The sequence below is a fragment of the Chinchilla lanigera genome, unplaced genomic scaffold (genome assembly GCF_000276665.1).
Source record: "Chinchilla lanigera isolate Chin_1 unplaced genomic scaffold, ChiLan1.0 scaffold00028, whole genome shotgun sequence".
NCBI classification, from domain to species: domain Eukaryota; kingdom Metazoa; phylum Chordata; class Mammalia; order Rodentia; family Chinchillidae; genus Chinchilla; species Chinchilla lanigera.
This window is the reverse complement of record NW_004955429.1, coordinates 13,672,854-13,687,372: the sequence shown is the minus strand read 5'-3', so window position 1 is coordinate 13,687,372 and position 14,519 is coordinate 13,672,854. Positions and strand designations below refer to the sequence as shown.

Here is a 14,519-nt window from a genome sequence, read left to right as displayed (position 1 = left end):
GCGAGCCCCAGCCTGGCAGCAGGTGGGCCGGCTCCTGTAGAACCCGCTCTGGCGTGCAGTCAGCATGGGAAGCGTAGGCTTGTTGTCCACTGGAGAGAGAACTGTTTACAGTTAATCTGTGTCTAATTAGTCACCTGATTTTTTTAACGGTCTTGTGGTCTTTTTACCTGTCCCGTCCCCGCCCCCGAAGGCCCCTTGGGAAGACTGGTGCCCCTGCTCGTCCCCGCCCCCACCCAGTCAATCAGGTTGAGTTTTGTATGTATCTGTTAATGCTTGTTGCTTTTAACTAATCAGATCTTTTTACAGTATCCATTTATTATGTAATGCTTCTTAGAAAAGAATCTTATAGTACATGTTAATATATGCACCAATTAAAATGTATAAATTAGTGTAAGAAACCCTTCATGACGTGTTCAAGTCCTGTGACAGGCGTGGAAGGCGGAGGGTTGGACCCCGCCCGGATGGCAGGGTTGGCAACCCAGATGCAACATCCAGCGATCGGCAGTATTGTGTACAGCAGACCCGAGCAACGTGCGCCTCTTCTCAGAGATTTGAGCCGGAAAGCTTGCACCTCCAGGGGAGCTGCCTGGTTGATTTGCATAATCCTGCGGTGTGTGCAATGGACCCCTGGCTGTTATCTCCAGAACTGAACCCACTCCCTTTTCAGTTCTCCACCCCCACCTCCCAGCTTCACACCAGAACTCCTGTTAGATCAGCCTCCCCTGTCCGAGGCAAGGACCAGGCAAGGCCCAGCCATCTGTCCCGGTGTCCTCCCTCCATCCTAGAAGGCAGTCCCTGCAGTCTTCCTCTAGTCCCTCTCTGTCCCCGCCCTGGGCCCGCCTGGAGCCCTGGCCGGAGCGCGCCTCGCCAGAGGTCTCCGTGCTAGGTGTAGGCTGAGTTCTCCTGTAAAGAGATGAACGCGATGCCAATAAAATGTAACAAGAACAAAGCACGCAGCCTCTGCCCTGTCCTTCCTTCTGCAGACCCTCGGCTCTCCAACACTTGGGGCCCTGGCACCAGGCTCCAGGGGCACCTTTTGGTGCCTGTCCTCAGGTGTTCAGGGCAGTTTCTAACCCCAGACTGGGTGTGAGGACCCTGAGTGGGGCCAGTGTCTTACCTTTGGAGGAGCGGCACAAACTGCTGGTGGCTGGGGCCATGCCCTGCCTGTGGGTGTCACTGTCACCCGATTGCGTGGCTAACACTCGTGTCACGTGACAGGAAGACTGAGCAGCAAAGCTTCTGACCTCAGTGTGTGTCAGCCGCCAGCTGGACCTGAATAGATGCCACTGAACGACTTCAGGCAAGCGCTGATGGGTCATCCAGTGGGTCTGTCTACGGTTTGTGGGCATGCCTGCTGGCCTAGCCCTTGAGTTCTTCCTGGATGTGACTACTTCTCAGGTTCCTAGTTGTATCTTTGAAAAATACCATTCTAGTTGGGTGTGGTGGTGCACACCTGTAATCCCAGCACTCAGGAGGCTGAGGCAGGAGGATCACCATGAGTTCAAGGCCAGCCTGGGCTGGCTGGGCTACACACTGAGTCCAAAGCTAGCCTGAATTGCATAGTGAGACCCTGTCTCAAAAGAAAAGAATGAGAAAATGCCCTTCTGCCTGGTCCCATGGTACATATTTGTAGTCCCTGTTACTTGAGAGGCTGAGACAGGAGCATCACTTGACCTCAGGACTTGGAGGCTCAGCCAGTGCAAATAACACATCCCAAAATTTAAAAAATAATGGGCTCAGGAGGTAGCTCTGTCAAAAGGGACGGGGTTTAATCCCCACTACCAGGAAGAAAGAAAAATCTCTAAGGCATTCTGACGCATAGCTAGTATTCAACTGGTCTAAATGTGTCTCAGGAGTACAAGGCCCTTCCAGAGGCAGAAGATACAGCCCACACTGCATCTTGTGTGACCCACTTTCTCTGCACACAATCCCAAATTGGAAGGTACAGCCCCAAGTCCAAGCTTCTGGCTTCTCTGTGAGAAACCTAGAGGAGAACCCCCACCCTGCGATTCCCTTCCTGAGTGTTTCCTGCCGGTGGCTCATGGAGGAGCTGAACCTTGGCCCCTGGCTCCTGGGTTAGAAAGCCAGCTCACAGCCACCACTCGGGAAGCTGAGGCAGGAGGATTGCTGCAAGTTGGACACTGGACTGGAATCCATAGGGAAAATAGCCCCTTGGGGTCTGAGCACAGCTGGGGAAGCCTGGGTGGAGGCCAGGCCGAGTGCCAGCGGGACTGCTCCCTGCTTCCGTGACTCCCTCTCCCTCTCCTGAACTTCAGACCAGTTGGAAGATGCTGGAAAAGGGATGGCAGCCGGGGGTCAGCCAGCCTGCAGCCCATTCCACCTCCCTCAGAGGCAGGGGCTGTTCCGGGCCATGGCAGACCTCCCACCTCGCTGCGGGCAAACGGCCTCTTAGGCCCTATTACTGAGTACCCTGGGGACACTGAGCTTGGCTGGAGCACAGTGAAGGGCCCAGACCCTCCAGGACAGGCCCGGGATTTCTTTGACCACAGTACTCAGAGAATGCCTGCCTACATTTCCCGGCAGCTTCTGCCTCTGGAGGGGTGACAGGAATGCTACCTGCTCTCCCTGTGGGACAGGGCCAGGGAAGAAAGGTCTCAGCCTCTGTCACCCATCTGCCTGGTGGCACAGCCAGAGCCAGTGCCAGGGAGCTGGCCCCGAGGTGGGGACATCAGGGTGGAGGAACACTGCTGGCCTCAGGGCCATCAGCCCAGAGGAAGGGCCCAGAGGCCCGCTGGGGTCCCCAGGGCCACGCCCACTCGGCTGAGATGGTGACCATATCAGTAGACATGATTAGTGACTCTAGAGAAGATACAGATAAAAACATAGAGAAACTTAAGAGAAATTAATGGAAATCATGAATGCCCAGTATAGGAAAGAAATGGAATCCATGAAACATATTCAAACAGCTATCCAAGAGATTAAAAAATTCCATTGAAACTATACACAGCAGAATGAGCCAAAGTGAGGACAGAATATCAGATATAGAAGACAGGATTGCAGTTAGTGAGCATGAAAGGAAAGATTTCTTAAAAATAGCAAGGGACCATGAAAAAGCAACCCAACAGCTGCTAGAGGATGCAAAGTAAGCTAAGATATATCAGAGTCAATGAAAAAGCAGGAGTGCAAATGACATAAAAAACTTGTTCATAGAAGTAATAGCAGAGAACTTCCCAAGCAGGAAAAAAGAATTTGACATACAATTAAGTAAGACATATAGAATTCTAATTAGCCAAGAGCAAATAAAATCTACACCAAGGCATATACTAGTCAAGATTTTAGAAATTCAACACAAGTACAGAATATTAAAAGCTGTTAGAGAAAAGAAACAAATCACCTATAAAGGAAAACCCATCAGAATCACAGCAGACTTTTCAACACAAACCTGAAGTCAAGGAGCACTTGGGATGAAGTATTTTAACCCCTAAAAGAAAACAACCTCCAGCCCAGATTGATGTACCCTGAAGAATGATCTTTCAGAATTGATGGAGAAATAAGATAGTTCCATGACAAAGAACACCCAAGGGAATTCGTGCCCACCAAACCAGCACTCCAAATGTTCTGAAGGACATTCTAGAAAGAGATAACAAGAGCAGCAACTCCACGAACCCCAAGAGACTGAATCCAGGCAAGGCAAGAAATTAAACAGAAGGGGAAAAGAAGGGAACCAACAACAGGAAATAACATGACAAGGGTAAGTCAGTACATATCAGATACGAGCATCGATGTTTATGGTCTCAATTCACCAATCAAAGGAAACAGGCTGGCAGAATGGATGAAGAAGCAAAGTCTAACGATATGGTGCATACTAGAAACACATTTCATCCAGTCACCTGGTAGAGTGGCACACACCTGCAATCCTAGTTATCTGGGAGGCTGAGGCAAGATTGCAAGCTTGAGCCCAGCCTGAGCTACATAGTTCAACGCCAGCCTGAACTACACAGAGATCTTGTCTCCAGGAAAGAAAAAAGGAAATGAAAACACAACCAAGAAGCGTGAATGCACAGACGGGAAGGGCCCTGGGGGACTTGTAGTGTGGTTACATCCCAGCCCTTTTTCTTCAGACAGGGCCTCTGTCATTTACCCAGGCTGGGCTGAAACTTGCAATCCTGCTTCAGTCTCTGATGCTTTGGATCTTCTTTGGGAACTCTGGACACTCAAAAACCTGGGCAGGGCTTCTGGCAAGCCTGGGTGGGCAGACATTGCGCTCATGCCACCATTGGGAGAGCAGCCTGCAGTCTCCATGGAGACGGAGGCGGGGAGGCCCGTCGTGGGCGGGGCCAGGTGGGCGGGGCCGGCGCTCGGACCAACGCCCCTAACGCCCCTAACGCCCCTAACGACTCTAACCAACGCGCAGCCGCCCGCTCAGCTCAGTCTCCGCGGTCAGCTGCGCTGTGAGGTCGCGGGAGGCGAGGGCGCCGCAGCGCGCAGCTCTGATCCGCGGCCCCGCTCCGGCCGCCAGGAGCCGCCACGGCCTCCGCGGGCTCTCTGTCCCGGCTCGGCCACCCCCATCCTCGCTGTGCCACACCCGGGTCACTTTTCGCCCGGCCGGAGAGTCGCTTCCCCTGCCGGCGTGCGCCCGCGGCCGCGCCCTCCTGATCCGCCCTCGTCGGCCGGGTCGCCGGGCTGTAACTCTGTGTCCCGGAGGCTCTGACTTGCGCGGCCCGTGCCCGCCAGGTCCCCGGCCCCGGTGACCCCCGGCCGAGCTGAGCTGAGCGCGGGCGGGCGGAGAGCGAAGCCCTGCACCTGCCCTGCGCCGGTCCTCGGGCTCCTGCCACCTGGCCTTGGTGGGGAAGCGCCCTGGGAGGGGCGTCAGACTTGGAGCAAAATCTACACCCCTGCCACAGCCCCACCTCGGGGTCTTCATGGAAAAGGGGCCCAGGGTCAGGGGGCGGACAAGACAAGCCCTGAGGACCCGCCATTGCACCCCAGAATGGCCCAGAACCACTTCCTGAGGGTCACTAGTTACAAAAAGAATGACCTGCATTCGAGAGATGCAAGTTAAAACAACACTGAGATTCCATCTCACCACAGAAAGGATGGCTGTCATAAAGAATCAACCTAATACATGCTGGAGGGGCTGTGTGGAGAAAGGAACCCTTCTCCACTGTTGGTGAGAATGCAGACTGGTGCAACCACTGTGGCAATCAGAGCGGAGATTCCTTAAAATCTAGGACTAGAGGGCTCCTTCCGACCAGCTATTCCCCCTCTGGCTATCTTTTCCAGAAGAATTAAAAACATTCTACCACTGCGATAAATGTGCACCCATGTTTATAACAGCACTATTTGTAAGAGCTAAATCTTGGAAACAACCCAGATGCCCATCAACCAAGGAATGGATAAAAAAGTGTGAGAAGGGCCGGCAGTGTAGCTCAGTGGCATAAGCACTTGCCTGGCAAGCCTGAGGTCGTGAGTTCGATTCCCGGTACCAAAACAATAAAAAGATGAGGATAAACTGGAGACTTTTATAGGCAAATGGATGCAACTCAAGGCCATATAAGTGAAATAAACCAGACCCACATCGTATTGTCTCACTAGTGTGAGAAATAGAGCGAGTAAATAAGATCCAAAATATATAATACATATTGTGAATTGGGAAGAAACTGTTCAAAAGAAAAGACAAACTGTGATGGGGGAAAAGGGAAAGGAAGAAAGAGAAAAAAATATGTGTACACAAGATAGCTAAGGTAGTTGTACAGACAGCTTCTCTTAGTTTATTGAAAAGAAATTTTTGTGCTAATATTACATGGACATATTATATGCCTATATGTTGTGCTCTGAATACTACAAAGACAATACACAATATATGGACTATTGTAACTGTCCTACTAACCTGTTTTGAAACTCAGTTTCATTGTTATGTTTCTTTTTCTCTTAAAGTAATGAAGAAAAAAAGGAATGACCTGGTACAGGGGAAGAAATGGAGGGGATGTTTCCGAGGGTCACGTTCTGCTATGAGGGCACTTTTGTTCTCTCTTCTCCCCTCCCACAAATAAAAAGCCAAGTCTGAAGAGCACAGTGTCTCAACCCGGGTTTCTCAGAACATTGAGGTCCGGGGTCCGGGACAGATCATCACAGAAAAGAAAATTTAAAAAAAAAAGAAAATTCAGAGACAGTTCAGGAGAAAAGGAGTCAAGATGGCTGGAGTGGGAATGGTGAAGGGGTGCACCACGGGCAGCCGGGTGCACCCTAAACTGGCTGAGCGTCCCTATTCCTGGCGGCGTCTTTAGGGATGCTGCTCGAGCTCTCTGTCTCCCCCACCCCTCTCACTCTTGTTTCCTCACCTAAAAAATGGGGATCAACACTGCTTCTCGCTGTTCAGCTCTGCTCTACAGGCTGCCCTGCCTCAGCCTGCCTTGCCTCAGCCTGCCCTCTCCCGTGCCTCTGTGGCCTGGAGCTGAGGCAGGCTGCTTCCTGGGGACAATTCCCTTGTCTGCAGCTGCACTTTAGTGGACACAGGGCGTTGGTCCTGCTGCCCAGCATCAGGTGCCTGGCCCCTTCCATGGTGGCCTCTCTATGTCCTCCCAGCTCCACACAGCCTGGAGTATAGATGTCAGTCTTTCAGAACAGTCAGCAGCCAGAAAAGAGGCCGGGCTCACCCCCCAGGGGATGCAGACCCCTTCCTGTGGGCAGAGGCAAGGCTGGGGGTCAAGTGGAGAGGACCTCAGGGGGACCAGTCAGGGTCTCAGAAGGGTGGGGGATACCTTGAGGGGCCTAGGAGACCCTGGGCCCCAAAGTAAGGAGAATGTTGAGCAGGCTGTGGTCTGGAGGCGGCCAAGCCAGGCTCCTCTCTGCAGGGCCTGGTCCTGTATGATGGCTGTCTTGGCACTGGAGTTCCTAGGCAGAGGCCCCCACGCCTCACTCCAGAGCAAACCTCTGTGGTCAGCCCTGAGCCCTGGGTGACACTGGGGCTGGCACAGAGGTGTAAGAACTGGTGCTCAGAACTGGTGCTGAGAGGTCCAGCAGGGCTCCAGGATGGGCCAGCAGGGGGCTTCCAGGTTCGCAGGCAAACTCCAGGGGGCTCAGGAAGGGCAGCCAGGCCTGGGACAGGACCTTGGCAGGGGCTTCCAGTGAGAGAGGAAGTTAGAAAGCCAGATCACACGGGTGTCCGAAGTCCCCAGGCCAGTCCTCCTGTCCTCAGTTAGCATGGGCCCTTGTTTTAGTGATAATGGGAATAAGAACCAAAGCACGGCCCAGCAGGAAGAGCTGAGATTGGGAAATGAGAGGGTGAAGACGTAGCTGCCGCTCTGCAAGGGAGAGCAAGGGAAAGTGTGGTGGGCCGGCCTGGGCAGCCACAGGGACTGGATTCCAGGCTGGCCTCAAACTCACAACGATCCTCCTGCCTCAGCCTCCCAAGTGCTGGGATCACAGGCGTGCCCCACCACGCCCAGCTACTTCAAGAGCCTTTGGAAATGGCTTGTGGGAAGTGTTTGGAAAGGTTCAGAGATGTCGCCTGAAACAGTAGAGCTGAATGGAACGCCTTCGGCTATTCTGTATGGGAGACTCTGGTCAGAGCTCAGAAGACCAGAAGGCTGATAGAAATCCCGCCAGTGAAGACCAGGCTCACGAGGTTTCTGCTGGGAAGAAGGATTGCACTGGGTGCTGGACTCCAGATGATGTATGGTATGGTTTGGCCAAAAGTTTGTCTGCATGTTGCTTGTGTCCAAAGAATTTGCCTGAGACTGAGATTAAGGGCTGTGGACTGATTAATCTGGCAAAAGAAATTTCAAGACAGCTGACTGCAAAGATAAAGCTGAGGAGAGCTCCATTGCTGAGAAGGAACAAGAGAATCAAAAAGATGGCCTGAGGGCATCACAAGAAGCAGCAATCCTCCACCCTTTGCAGCCTCAAAACTGCTAAAAGGAAAGAAAGACTTTGCTTTGAGAAGAAAACCGCAGAGTACTGTGTTCCAGAATGCCAGTGGTGGCCACACCAGGTTCCAAAATGGCAGCAGCATAGAGAATTAGTTCCTCAGAATTATGGCCAAGAGAGAGGAAAGCTTGGCTACTGCTCCAGGTGGCAGCAGACCTTGGCATCATCCACATGGCACTGGATTTAGGTGCATGTAGAATGCAAGAGTTCTGCAGTTAAGAAGGCTTCCACCTTGATTTCAAAAGACCTGGGAGGCCAGGCAGTGTGCCCCTGAGAGGGCAGTGTGTGAAGCTGAGTGTGAAGTGAAAAGTGCAGTGGAGACTTCAGAAGTTTGGAAAAGCCAGGAATGTGGATCATCTGAGGAAAGCTGCGAGGGAGCAAAGCGGGCCCAAGAGAGAGAAGCCCTAGGAGCTGTAACCACCAGAAAAATGCCATAGGGGTGGAGTCACTCAAACCCTTTGGAGCTCACAACGTGCCACAAGTTGCTTCAGATGCTGGATGTGGAATTACAGGACTTAATGTTTGCCCTGCTGAGTGTTGGACTTAATTTGGTCCCAATGCTTTGTATCCCCATTTGTAACTTTTGGAACAAAAAATGTTTATTTTGTGCCATTGAATGTTGGAGGTGTTTAACTTTCCATTTGTACAGGAGCTTGCAGCTAAGAGTTTGCCTTACAACTCAGAGGAGACTTGATATTTGGACTTTTCATCAATTCTGAAACTGTTAGGATTTTAGCAACTCTTAGAGCTGGACTAAAATGTCCTTCTCATAAAGGGATATACATGAGTCTTTGCGGGGGTCAGGGGTGGAATGTTATGGTTTGTACCTGGATGCACCTGCAAAGCCTCATGCAGTCATGGGGTGGGCTTTTAGATTTATGATTGATCCATGATCCAATGTTGTGATTATGGGTGAGAGTACTACACCTGCCCTGGGGCGAATAGTTTGCATATGTAACGGAGGGAAAGAGGCTGCTTGCTGCCCCTCCTCCCTTTTTGCTCTTGTTGCTTTACTATCTTTCACCACCATGAACGGTTGCCCTCTGCCATGTGCCACTCTGCCTTGGAGCCAGCCAAGTATGGACTGAAACCTCCACAAACTGTGACCTAAATAAATCTTTCCTTCCTTAATTCTGGTATTTTGTCTCAGCAACAAGAAAAAAGTAACTAAGACACTAACATACCTATACACGTCTAAGGTGCAGAACTGAAGACTCTGACCCAGAATTTTACAACCTGAAGGTCACGATTTGTTATACCTTACCTTTATTGGACCTAAGCAGAGTCACCGGTTTAGCTAATAACTGCTTTTAAATCTGATTATCTCAGAAGAAAACAAAAATTGTACATTTAATGACTAATGGGTTAAGCCAGCCTGGGGTGCCTAGTGAATTCTAGGCAGCCTGAACTACATAGAGAGACCCTGTCTCAAAACAAATGAGTGCAGGTTAAGGGCCTAAGTGTTTGTTTGTCCTGTATTCTCTGGCGGTCACAACTGTGTCAGTTGCAAGAGCCCAAGGAAGGCTGGTGGTTGCGATGGCAGCCACAGAGGCGGGTCCAGCTTCGGAATGGAACACAGGCACTAGGGAGCACAGCAGGCCCTGAGGGTACCCTGGTCACAGATCACCAAGGAGGGACTTCCAGAACAATGCAAGGTGCAGGGCACCGTGTCCCGCAGGCAACACAGGACGCAGGCAGGGCCACCAAGAGAAGAGCAAGGTCAACTCAGGATCTCTGGGGACCTAAGGTCCCTCAAGTCCTGCCCAGATGCAGGGAGCCCCAGGGATGAGCCCACACGGAGTCCCCTGCAAGCTTTGAGGTGCGTTTCATTTGCATCTTGAGGCAGCAAATTTCCTGTCTCCCCTTCGTGCTGAATCTACTTCCTGTCCGTTCACGTTTGAATCCCAGTCCTGGACCAGCCACCCTCTCCTGCCCAGGCCAGGCTGCAGCACCCTGTTTGAAGCCTGTCTGGGGGAGACTGATGTTGCTCTGCAGGCAGGCTCCGAATGAAGCAGGGGAGGCAGCAAGGCCCCTGATCTGTCCCCTCCTCCTTTCAGTCCCCCTTGGCCCTCAGGCTCCTGCCAGGCTTTCAGATGCCCAGGTGCATTGTCACCAATCCCCAGCAATATCCCTCCACAGATGAACGCCCACCAGGGGTTCAAGGGCCCTGGACATGTGTGGGTGGGGTCATCACCCTCTGTCACCCACTGTGTGGGCCCTCTGCCAGGTTGGGTGTTTCTGGTGGCTCCTTGTCTGCCTTGAGGTTGCATCTTCTGTCCAGAAGCCCAGAGTGACATCGGAGGGTCCTTCAGATCACCTCTGTGGTGATCACCTGCTGGCAACCAGAGTTTAAAAAGCGAGTACGGGTTGAGCTGGGCATAAAGGGGGACAGGTGGCTTGTGGGTGCTTTGTGTGCAGGGCAGGCAGGCAAAGGCTGGTGCCGAGGATGATAAAAAGAACTCACCCATCATCAAGGGACCAAAAGTGAAGAGTTTATTGGTAACACTGAGACCAGCAGGTGAATACAAGAGACAACTGCACCAGCTGGGAGAAAAAACAATCCCATCAGCACTCAGGAGGCTGAGGCAGGAGGATCGCCTGGAGTTTGAGTCCAGCCTGAGCTACCTAGTGAAACTGTCTCAAAAAACAAAACAGAAAATAAAGATGACAAAAAATTTTAAAAAGTCCAAGTAAAATTAGCAAATGTGTATAGGCTAATAAGGGATACTGATAAAGGTCAAAATAATACATATATGCACTCACACAAAAAGGGAGTTTTGACGTTCTATTGGGATGGGGGAAAACAGAACCAGCAGTTAGACCATCTGATGTCCACACAGTTCTGGTAGTTTCAAGGTAGAAAGTTAATGTTGTACCACAGATGAAGCACTCAGTTCAGCATGGCCATAAAGAAACGCTGGTAAAATAACCCTGGCTCCCAACAGCCCCTTCTCTGTCCCTGCTGCTGCTGTCCAGGCTGGGCTCGGGTCAGGTGTGAGGGCATGCCCATCACCCTGACACTGCATGCCCAGTGTTGGGGGCACAACAGGGAGCAGGAAAGACCTAGCCTCACTTCTAAGAGTTCCGTGTGTCCGAGCCACCTACAGACTGCACAGCGTGCAGGCAGGGCCACCGAGGCAAGGCCAGGGGTCTGGTCCTGGGACCAGACCTTTAAAAAAAATGAGAGTGACATTAGGTGAGAGGCAGACAAATAGGGTGGCTGAAGAAAGCCTAGCTGGGTCCACTGAGTTTCAAGAGCACCTTGGCCAGTGGAAGAGCCAGCTGTGCTCCTGCCATGGACACTGGCGTGCAAAGGCCCTAGGGTGGGAAGGGGGCGTAGGCAGTACGGACAGGGTGGTCAGCAGGTGGCAGGGAGGGATGGGACAGGTTTGGGGGTAAGTGGACAAGTTTAGGGGTAAGTGGACAAGTTTGGGGGTGGGTGGACGAGTTTGGGGGTGGGTAGACTAGAACCACTGGGCTGGGTGCAAGGACAGAGGACACGGAATCAGAGCATGGTCCCGTGCCTTTGGCCAAAACATTCAGTGAGTTTTCAGCATCCCCAATACCCATGACAGGAGGCAGCTGGTCCCAGAAGTCACCAGCAGATCATTAGTGCATGGATGGTGTCAAAAGTCCCAGGCTCAGCAGAGGGAAAGGGCACAATCACAGCACCTTCAACTGTGCTCACGGCATCCCCAGCTGGCTGGCCTGGCACAGGGGGGACTCCGGTGCTGGTCTGGGCTATGCCTGGGCAGTTTCTGTTTTCTTTTTTTTTTTTTTTTTTAATATTTTGCCATTTCTCATTAACAACTTAGCGTCTTTCCCACCTCTGGTTCCCCTGTTGGGGTGGCAGGCGATAGGGCCACCAGGAGCTCAGGGCTTGGTGTCCTGAAGGGTGGGAAGACCCCAGCCCAAGTTCTGGTCCCCTCCTGCCTCCCTCCGGCCTCGATGTCCCCATGTGCATAATTAGACCAGAGGGATGAAACCACCCAGCTCCCAAATTCCAAAGGCAGTGCCCCTAGGCCCTGCGCCACCAAGCTAATGTGGCCTCTGAGACTGGGGCCCCACACTGCCTGGTCTGCACATGACCCCTGTTGCTATTGTGTCCACTTTCTCCTCACAGAGGGGGGCTGGTGGCTGGGCCCCCAGCCCCATCTTCAGACATCTTCAGGGAATCTGATGCTGTCTTTGAGGCTGTCATTGGACTCAGTGGGTCACATGGATCCAAAGGTGTCCTCATGTGCAGAACAGGGGACCTGGAACATAGGCACAGTCCAAACACAGGTTCCACGTACTTCCGTGTCAGAAAAACAGGGGAGACACTGGAATCACAAACGAAGTCAGGCTGTCCCTACATCACCCTCGCATGCTCCTTGGGGTAGCCTGTGGGACATTATTTCTGAAAAACATTAAGGACATTTGTTAGAGAAACATCTGTGCCTTGGGTCAAGAGTAATGAGAGACAGGCTCATGTAACTTTCCTAGAATTCTCTTCTGCCAACAGAACTAGTTTTCCAACTTGGGATCCTTAGGGTTTTGTAAGCCACTGGGTGGAAAGAGTCTGGCTGGGGTCAAGGGGCAGCATGGCTACATTCCCAGCCTTGTGGGATGGTGACCTGAAACCGTCACTTCCACGACACCAACCATACCTGGCTTCACATTCCCCTCTGACCAGTCTTTCTCTGTCTCCAGCAGGACAGGCCCTGATAGAGCAAGGAAAATGTTGTCCTTTGCCACCCAGAGATGGCCTGGGAGTGTATCCTGGACAGAGGGTTACTTAGCCTCTGTCCTCACCTTCCCAGCCACCTCCGCTCCATCTGGGAGCTGGACACATTTCAGTCCTCACCACAGCATCTGGAGCACACCTCTACATCCCAGGACACCCAGATGTGTCCACAAGTCACCTCCCTGAGAGAGGTGACTTTGTCTGGCCCTAGGTGGCTGCTCTGTGGGCCAAGCCCCCACCTCTCCTGCCCTACAGCCCTCATGACACCTGGCCCAGAAACACCTTATATATTTTCAGGACTTGTGCCAATTGTGCAGCCTCTCAAGATCTTTCTGCTCCCAAGTGCCAGCTCCAGAGTCCATTCCCTGGCTGTCAGGAAATCCAGATGGTCTCTGGTCCCCTCTGGTCCAGATGGTCTCAGTCCAGATGGTGGGAGGCCCCCAAGTTCTCCTGCTCCTCAGCACTGGGCCCACCCAGCGGTCCTGCTTCCTAGACAAGGAGCCTGGGTGCAGACTCATCTCTCAGCAAACAGATTCTGCTGCCGGCCACCTCCCAGACAGCTTTGCCCATCTCTCAAAGGGGCAGCTGAGAAGGAGGCATGCTGGACACACCAGAGGGCCCCCAGTATGGCCACCCACCCTCTTCAGGGTCCTCACTTGCTTTCCCTGCCTGCAGACACGCTTTCCTGGACCCAGGACCTCGATTCCCTATGAAGCATCGTTTACTAGAAGCCGAGGCTTCCGTAACTGAGCTAAAAGGTCACTGGCAGCCTGCCCTGCCCCTCCATGGTGCAGAAATGTGAGTGACTGGCACTCCTGCCAAGGCTTCCCCGCAGTACTGCACCCTAAAATCATTTGCCCAGAAGGATTCCCTCTTAGCTTCCCGAATGGTGAATGGTCTGTTCTGTTCGGCACTGCCCCTGACCCAGTACTGGAACCAACAGAGCTCAGGGGCCCCTGACTTGCATGAGCCCGGGATTCCTGATGCCTAGGGACCCCTCTCCAGCATCCCTGCCTCCACGGCTCTCCCTCCTGTGTTCATGAGAAGAGGAGGGCGTGCTGGCAACTAAAAGACCCTCAGCCCCCCAGCAGCTCCACACTTGCCCACCGCGGGCCCCCGCTGGCTTTGGAGGGTCGGGTGGCTGCTACCATTGACACATCACAAAATGGGGCGCTTGGAGCAGAGGGATTAGCAAGCGCATGGCCCCACAAACACCGCTGTGGTCTTGCCCCCCAGTGTGGCGTCCAAGGCCCCGGTTCCGCATCTGCAGGGCGCCTCAGTGCAGCCGCGGTCCCCTCCGCCGCAGACGACCCCAGCGTAAGGCCCGCGCCCTGCTCGTCGACCAGCCGACCACGCGAGGGCGCGCCCTGTGTTAGTTCGGACAAATTAAAGGCCGTCCTGCGGGCAGGCCGGGGGCCTCGCGGGCCAGGCCAGGGCTCGGGTGCCAGGGGCACGCTCTTGGCTGCCGTCCGCGCCGCTCTGGGCCTCAGAGTCTCCCGCAGAGCCCGCGTTATCGGCTCCCAAACAAGGCGCCCCCTCCGCCGGCGCGCCTACAACCCGGGGTGCGCGTCTCCGCCGCCCTCTGCCAGGCCCTTCCCGAGCGCAGGCCGCCCCTCCGCCGCGCCGCGGGCTCGGTTCCGTCCAAGGCGCACGGCGACGGGTTCACGGGCGCCGAGGAAGCGCGACCGGCGGAGCCAGCTGCCTGGAAAGGGGCTCCAAGAAGCACAAGTCCGCGCCGGTCCCGGAACAGGCTGTTGTTGTTCTCAACGCGGTCCGCCGTGGAGGAATAAAAGCGGAGCGAGGCGCCCGCGTCGCCAGAGCGCGGCGCGCACGCCCAGCGAGCTCCAGCAGCAGCGGCCGCTCCGACTCAGCTCGCTCGGCCGGAACCGCGCCCCGCTCCCGG

General features: G+C 53.6%; 1 protein-coding gene and 1 long non-coding RNA gene across 2 annotated transcripts in view; one reads left to right on the top strand and one right to left on the bottom strand.

The window, feature by feature from the left end:
- Positions 1 to 10,360: 10,360 nt before the first annotated feature.
- LOC106148828 lies at positions 10,361 to 13,702 on the bottom strand. Its single transcript, XR_001234536.1, has 2 exons — positions 12,899 to 13,702; positions 10,361 to 12,289 (listed from the first exon to the last, which is right to left on the bottom strand). It is a non-coding gene; the product is annotated as an uncharacterized LOC106148828 (long non-coding RNA).
- LOC102012785 (histone H1x) overlaps positions 13,684 to 14,519 on the top strand; it is a gene marked incomplete in the record, with an annotated part of 1,783 nt that continues 947 nt past the window's right edge. Inside the window, 1 exon segment of the mRNA XM_005387002.2 lies at positions 13,684 to 14,519.